The sequence below is a fragment of the Cygnus olor genome, chromosome 4, assembly GCF_009769625.2.
Source record: "Cygnus olor isolate bCygOlo1 chromosome 4, bCygOlo1.pri.v2, whole genome shotgun sequence".
Taxonomy (NCBI): Eukaryota; Metazoa; Chordata; class Aves; order Anseriformes; family Anatidae; genus Cygnus; species Cygnus olor.
Genome location: NC_049172.1, coordinates 47,556,013 through 47,563,775, shown reverse-complemented (window position 1 = coordinate 47,563,775; position 7,763 = coordinate 47,556,013). Strand labels below are relative to the sequence as shown.

At 42.2% G+C, this 7,763-nt stretch overlaps 1 long non-coding RNA gene across 1 annotated transcript; it reads right to left on the bottom strand.

Annotated features, from left to right (window-relative positions):
- Positions 1-6,049: 6,049 nt before the first annotated feature.
- Positions 6,050-7,104, bottom strand: LOC121070223. The gene is made up of 2 exons (XR_005819951.1): positions 6,962-7,104; positions 6,050-6,870 (listed from the first exon to the last, which is right to left on the bottom strand). It is a non-coding gene; the product is annotated as an uncharacterized LOC121070223 (long non-coding RNA).
- Positions 7,105-7,763: the final 659 nt, after the last annotated feature.

Here is a 7,763-nt window from a genome sequence, read left to right as displayed (position 1 = left end):
TTTGGCAGACCAAGCATGGTAAGAAGCAGGCACTTTGGAGAGAAACATGAACCCCTTCAGTTCTCAGATCTGCCCCTCCTGCTTAGTTTAGCGCTTCCCTAACTTCCTGCAGGATGGCTGAAGCAAGAAATATTGAAGTGCCCCAAGGCTTCAGGTCTGACAGACCTAGGGCCACACAGTGCCAGGCTGTAACACACACCAGGGAGGAAAGGAACCCTTACAGAAGCCTGAGCTGAAAAAGTGCTGCCTGGATCTGAACAAATCTCTCAGTTCACACACAGCTGCAAGAGAAAAAATAGTCAGCTCACTAACTGTGAGGCAGTCAAGTTGGTCAGTGCACAGGGAAATACCTGACAGCCAAATGGTGAGCACAAAGTTAGAATGGTCTCTCTTCTCAGCTTCCCTCTTCCTGGAATATTTTGCAATTAAGGAGAGAATAGGTTTACAGACTTGCAGATACCACAGTAATAAATCAGTCTGTGTTGTCATTCCCCCCAGCCCAAGTCAAAAAGAATGAGGTGTCCATTGCCTAATATTAAATTGTTTTTTTTTTTGTTTTTTTTTTTCCTTCCTGCCCAGATTAAGGAAAAAAAAAAAAAAGATAGCACAATTATTACATCTTTGACAAGACTGCAGTGGAAAATTTTCAGTTCTGCTTCACTGCTCCAGAACACACAAGAGCAGTCCCCTAGCTGCCTCCTGCAGGCAGAGAACTGAAATGAGACAATGCACGGTCTGCAAAGAGTGGGAAGAGACGGTGGGATGGTTCTAACACCTCCGGCCACAACCTCTTCCCAGAGGTGTCCCTGGAACCCCCGGCAGACTTTAAGCCTTTTGAGCATGCTGGAGAGGGAAGGCCATGCAGTCTTTTACATCACACCTTTCGCTTTGCAGATAACAGATAAATCTGCAGTGAAATTTTCTCTGTGCATTTGGCAGAGAAACCCGGGTGCTAAAATTAATTTTGTACGTATCCCTAGATGCACAGGACAAATGATTTCATGCCTCAGTTTCCACCAGCACCTTGCAAACCTAAGAACTTCAAGAAAACATGGGCTGGGCTAAATTCAGAGGTCAAACCCTCTTGATTTTATTGTTTTCTTTTTCTTGGTTTTTATTGTTGCCTATCCCTGCCTATGTATTTATGCATTTTCAGTGTTTTAGTGCCCATTCGGGATGACACCAAAATAAAAGCTGGTTGAAGCACACACAGTTCTGTGCTACCACACCCTGTCTGTTGCCTCAGCTGCCTAAATGAGCCAAATCTTTTGTTGCTGTTGTTGTTGCCTGTAAATAAATAATATTTACAGTACAACAGGATCTTTTTGAACAAGATATTGCATGGTGAAATTACAGAAAACTTGCTCCTGAGGTCTCTATTCACCACTGTGCACAATTTAAGAATTTCCATGAAACTGTGGGGTTTTGTGCGTAGGTTTTTTTTTTGGTTCCTAATGATAATTTTTTAAAGGAACTTACATTTAATTATTTGGTATTTATAGACAAGATGGAACTGTAAATGTTCTGACAAGGCTTAGATATTTTATGTCTACTCATAACATACTGTCCTAGTTCATGTTGAGTAAGGCATTTTCCTTACTCTGCTGTGGAAAAATGTATTTACATGAAAAGGCAGATTTATCATGTAATGCTAATGTAATGCAATGCAATGCAATAAAAATACTTTTTTTTGTTGAGAATATAGTGGGCTTTTCTGCCAATTCTGTGTTAAAATGGGCCCATGCAGCTGCGTCAGTCCGGGTAGCCAAGAAGTCGGGAAGGGGGGAGCTCTGCACCCGCCTGCCTGCGGTCCAGGCTTCTGCAGGGTGCCCAGGATGCTCTGTAGTGAACAAACGTGCTTTTCCATTCCCGGGTGCAGCGTTTAAATCCTTCACTTGGAGCTGACGATGTGAAGACAGATTAGCCCTCGTGTGCTGAACCCGAGTACACCCCTGCGATCTCCAGGAGTTTGTATTCTGCTTTGACTTAGGGCAGGAAGAAGCAATGGTGCCTGCTGTGGTACGGAACCATGACGATTTGCAAGTGGAAGCGGGGAATTTGTTTCCATGAAATGAAATCGTTCAGGCCCCAGCTGTAACAAGAAGCCCTGTCACCTTTTAAAGCAAAGAATCTCTGTCTATTATTTTTAGCACACATTTTAAGTACAAACAATATGTTCAATCACTAGGTACATAACACTTATTTAGTGACAGAAAAATAGAGTGCTGTTTGCTCCCGAAATACAACGGGCCCTTATCTGAAGACATAGCCAGATCCTGGCCTTGGGACACAGCTAACAGCGTTCTCCTCTGGTAACTGAAGGAAATCTACATCCTCGCAACACTGCCTAGCTTTTCTTTGAGAGAAATCACAGGAAAGCAAATTCTTATGAAAAACTGTTGTTCCTTATTTACTCCTCTTTACCTGACAAGTCCAGATGATCTATGTTTTCTAGTTGTGGACATAGAAAAAAATCAGACTTTTGAAAACTTCTTGATGTATAAAATAGCTTTTCTCTCTGTAATGCAAAAATTTTAAAGTCCGATAGTTAGGCTGTTGTGGTTAAGAGGAATTGTTCCATCACTTAGAAAGGAGATTTTTTTTTTCAGTGATACCATATTCTTGCTATCGGAAGTAAAGGGATAAAGTGTTACTATATTAACAGTTTTTCCAAGGAAAATAAATTATTTTGCCTGAACTTATCCATCTGCTGAGTACAGAAATTTAAAATGAAAAAGGGCTAAAAAGATGTTACGCATCTGGGAAAAGCAGTGAATCCAATTATGCATGTTTGCAAGCATTAAAGAGAGAAGTTAGGGGAGAAATGGACAAATCTACATGTCAAAAAGGTACAGAGGATGGGAAGGTACTTACAGCTACGTATATAATTAACTGAAGAAAATTTCTGTCAAAGGGTGGATTTTACAATATGCCAAATACACACACATCTACTTGTATCAGGCGCACATTACGAAATCACAAAATGACTCGAATTATAGATGTTCTATTACCCAACTGCTGAGTGCACTTGGTCACAACATGACTTAGCTAGAAGTTGAAGGCATTTCATGAAATGACCGGTGTTACTGGTTCGGTCATACAGTGAAATCTGGCTGTAAGGAAAATCAGCAGCTTCCAAATGACTGCGATGCTATTTGTCAGACAAAAATATTCAGAGTTTCCCCACATTGCCAAGTGAGCTGGAGTGATTATTACTGTCCTATCAGAGAACATTTTGCTTCTCAAAATTTATCTTATTAGACTGTTTTTGCATTTTTCCACCTTTCTGCCCTTTGTAGACTTCATACCCTTTTCTGCTGGAGAGAAAAAGAGAAACTTTGCTCTGTTTCTCTCCGTGGGAGTCCTTTACAATACAGATGTCCCCGTGCCACTTGACACTGGAGTCAGAGGAGGTCCCCTTTGCAGAGACCTGGCTGGGACATGGGTGCATCGAGGCGCTAGTGTCCCATGTAAGTGTTACCCTGAGCTCAATGCTGGTGATTACACCACCTACACATCCTTGCCCTTATCGAAAATTGCAGCAAGAAGGCCTCATGAGAGCATCCTTCTTATCTAGCCATAGAAATGATGAATAGAGTTGCCTTGTTTTCAGCAAACCCTCAAAAGAGCTTGTGTGAGCAAAATGGGGTAACCTTTTGGCAGCCAGGATCTGCAGAGAATGCTGTGCCCTGCTTGGAGCCCTGCTCTATAACGCACAGTGTGGGGCTACCAGCATCTGAAGGGACATCAGATGATCTTTACTATCCTCTTCTTCTATGTAGCATTAGTTCCAATAAATGGCATTTTAGGTGATGCTTTGTAGAGCCTGACTGCCTCTCTTACTGGCACCCTAATGGACTAGCAACTTTCTGGTGCAAAACAGCCTTTCAGGAAATCCAGGAGATGGTCTTCAGACGCAGGCATGTGCAAATCTCCTGGCTACCGGAGGTCTGTGACTGGGCCTGTGCTGACCAACACACTTCTTCCACACCAGCAATGCCAGCTTTACTGCAGCCACCCAGAAAACCAGAGTTGCCTGTTACACCACCACACAACGGGACCTCACTGCTCTAGGCAGTTTCTGGTGTGGCTCATCCAGACACCAAAACGAGTCTACTAGATTTGGCAATTCTCCAAACCAAGCAAAAAGCTTCTAAAAAGGAAGCACAATGACAAATGAGCTCAGGTCTCTTCTGTCTCACTGTCCTGGTTTCAGTTAGGACAGAGTTAATTTTCCTCCTAGTAGCTGGCAGGGTGCTATGTTTTGGATTAGGATGAGAAGAGCGCTGATAACATGCTGATGTTTTAATTGTTGTAGAGCAGTGCTTACACCAAACCAAGGACTTTTCAGCTTCTCGCTCTGTCCTGCCAGCGAGCAGGCTAGGGGTGCAGCAGGAGCTGGAAGGGGATAGACCCAGGACAGCTGACCCAAACTGGCCAAAGGGGTATTCCATACCTTATGGCGTCATGCTAAACAATATATAGGGGTGGCTAGCCGGGGTGGGGGGCCGGCTGCTCGGGGATAGGCTGGGCATCGGTCAGCGGGTGGTGAGCAATTGCATTGTGCATCACTTGTTTCATACACATTATTATTATTAATACTATTATTAATATTATTATTATTATTATTATTATTATTTTCCTGTCTTAATAAACTGTCTTTATCTCAACTCACAGGCTTCACTTTCCCATTTCTCTCCCCAGTCCCAGAGAGGGAGGGGGGAGGGTGAGCAAACGGCTGTGTGGTGTTTAGCTGCCGACCGGGTTAAACCACAACACTCACCTCTACTCACACCACGTAGGGCTGCAGAACCAGAGTTACCCTTGGCTTCTCCCTCTCTCCATCCTTCCATCTTCCATCTGTCTCTTTCTCCAGCAGCCTGACCACCACAGAAGTGGGTGCCTCTTTCCAAGACAGGACCAATGTAGTTCACGTTTCCAGCGGACCGCGCTATCACACTGAAACCACACATCCCTCTTCCTGACCATCCCCAGTGCCCAGCCTTGCTCATTTTGCAGAGGTGTTTCCTGCTTCACTGAGGAATCCCACAGGATACTCCTCTGCTGGTCTCACACCAGAAATCACTCGCCTGTTCCCAAATTTATGGCTTGCCTTGCTCCCCTTAAGGACAAGCTTGAGACTGTAAGTTTTCAGGTGGTGGTAACAAGCCCATTGGGTTGCTGTTACCCAACCAGGAGGTGCAGGTTCCTCCACCAGTTCCAAAAATGCGAGTATTACAAGGTCACACAGGTGTTCGGATATAGCAGAGTAGTCCTGCAGTTGTGGCCTGCTGAAACCACAAAAACATGTACCACCATGTTTGTTACAAAGGATTGAAGCCAAACTCCATGCAAACCAACATATGAACCGAAGCTGAAAAATTATTTTGCATGAAGTGTTAGCAATTTCTCACAAAGACATATGTACAGATACACATGGAATGAGTTTTTTATCCTGCTCCTTAGAGAAAATAATGATACTTTTCCATGGGGAACTATTCACAGAAAAATAAAGTTTTCCACTGCTTTATGAAATAGCCTCAGCTGTGAGCATTATCATAGATGTGCAGAGTGGCATGCCTTACTGGATGTTTTTGAAAAAAAAAAAGCTTTTCTAAATTTATACTGTAGAGAAATGTTCTTGTACTTTTAACTTCACAAGCAAAAATACTGGTAATTAGGTACTTCACATTTTTACCTTTTATTTAGTCATTTTCTAAAGTTACCAACATTTTAGTCATTTCATGGAGCAACCAATTTTACAACATGAAAATGTGCACAGAAAACCACAAACATTATTTGTCCATTTTGTGAACTATCATTCACTCGCATGACAATGCCAAACATTCATATATAGACTGGGTAGAACTGAGTGCCTCTTCTGAATACAGTATTTTTGGCATAGCAAAATCACTATTGCTGAATTCATTATGGCAGAAGAAAAGGCTGGACTGGGATTGCAAGCAGCGTGCAGTGCACATGTCTGGTCATAGACATGGGTAGAGCAACTAGCCATGTGGCAAACACATGCCTTTTTTTTTTTTTTTCCCTCATTTTCCTCTCTGGAGGAACACAAAGAAAGAAGTGGGAAGAAGAGATCTGAAAGAAAGAGACGTGTTCAAAAGGGTTAAACACACAAGCATAAAGAGGGACAATCTCTTTGTGCTTGCAAATCCAAAGAGACTCACAAGAAGGAATTAAATTGCTCTTGAATGAGAAGAAGAGAGTAATACCAAGGAGGGCTAAGGGCAGAGGAGGGACCATGAGGTGGCTGTTCCCAGCATTTCCACAGCTGGTTTGTGTGTGTATCTGTGGTATTGCGCAATTAAATCAAATCCTCATTTAGTGAACTACACATTATTAGTTCCTATTGAAGGGAAGGAGAGCTTATTTTGTTACTACCTGGAATGACAAAGTTAAACATGGCTTTAAGTTTTTTCTAAAACAGTGCGTAATATTCAGAGGTGTTGAAAAATCACACCTCCTTAATATCTTTATTTTATTTTTATTCTTTCCCAATAACACCATTATCCAGATTTTTGCCTATGTTCTGTTACAAAGTTAATTCTGCCTTGTATTTCACTGAGCGAAAACAAAGCAAGTACTGAGCTATAAATGTTGGCAGCAAATGAAGCTTCATACCTTCTTCACTGTTTTAGCCAGCATGTTTGAAAAGCTCAGATTTTAGATACTCATGCATCTCATGCATTTCTCCGTTACTCTCTCGCAATTTATCTGTCTCACCTCAGACAGAGAGTCTCAATCTCTTCTCACATCAGCTTTGTCTGAACATCATCCACTGATTCCACTGTGCTTGCTTCTGAATGACACTGCTGAAGTAAAAGAGGGCAAGGCACACAATGTTCAACCCTATAAAGAAAGCATTTTCGTATTTTATTGTTTTCATTGTAATTAAAGGAATCAGAGCAAGCCCAGTGGCTTCAGCTTGCTGCTCGCTTACAGGTATGTTAGCAGAAGCTGTTTCATCTCAGATTTTCCCACTAATTCTTCTGGTTGTGGCAAAAGGCAGGAGCGAGAGCAATTCCATCTGTATGTACTTGTGCCTGCAAAGCAAATCCTGCAGCAGTGTCAGCAGTCCCATGTGGGTCTGGAGGCAGCCGAGTTTGTTTTCAGTTCACCATAAGAAGGCACAGAGAGCAGTCATGGATACCAAGATTGCAATCTCCCTCCTGATTCTTGCTTTTATGGGCAACTTTCCTGGTAAGAAAATTGAATTTATCTTCCTTTATATTTCAATTCTTCTGCAATATGGTTGAACTAAACAATATTTTCAAGGTGTGTAGGACTTCCAAACTCACACTGTCTTCAAGGTAGCAGGTCAAGATAAAGATATCCACAAACTGTCAGAGTGAGCCTATTTCTTGTCTCCTATTATTCTTCTGCTAGTAGAGATTCAGTAACATTGAAAACTTGTCCCTTAAATATTCTGAGAAAGATGAGATTAGAACCAAGGCTTGAGAAATTATAGCCTGCGATAACTGCGGCATGTTTCATCACTATGACTTTTCACGCTATTTTTATAACAACAGCCCCTGAGTTTAAAGCCTGGAATATTCAACTTAATTTGAGTTAATCTATTTCTAATCAACACCAATCTGTTAAAGCTCTTCCCGGAGAAGCATGAGGGTAAACAAAAGCAAAGTCTGCTGGGATAGTCCAGAAAGTATTTTGTGGGCAGAAAGTTTGCCAAGTTTAGGGGTCTGGAATGCTCCCAAGCCTCAGCACCATGGAAGTCCATGCAT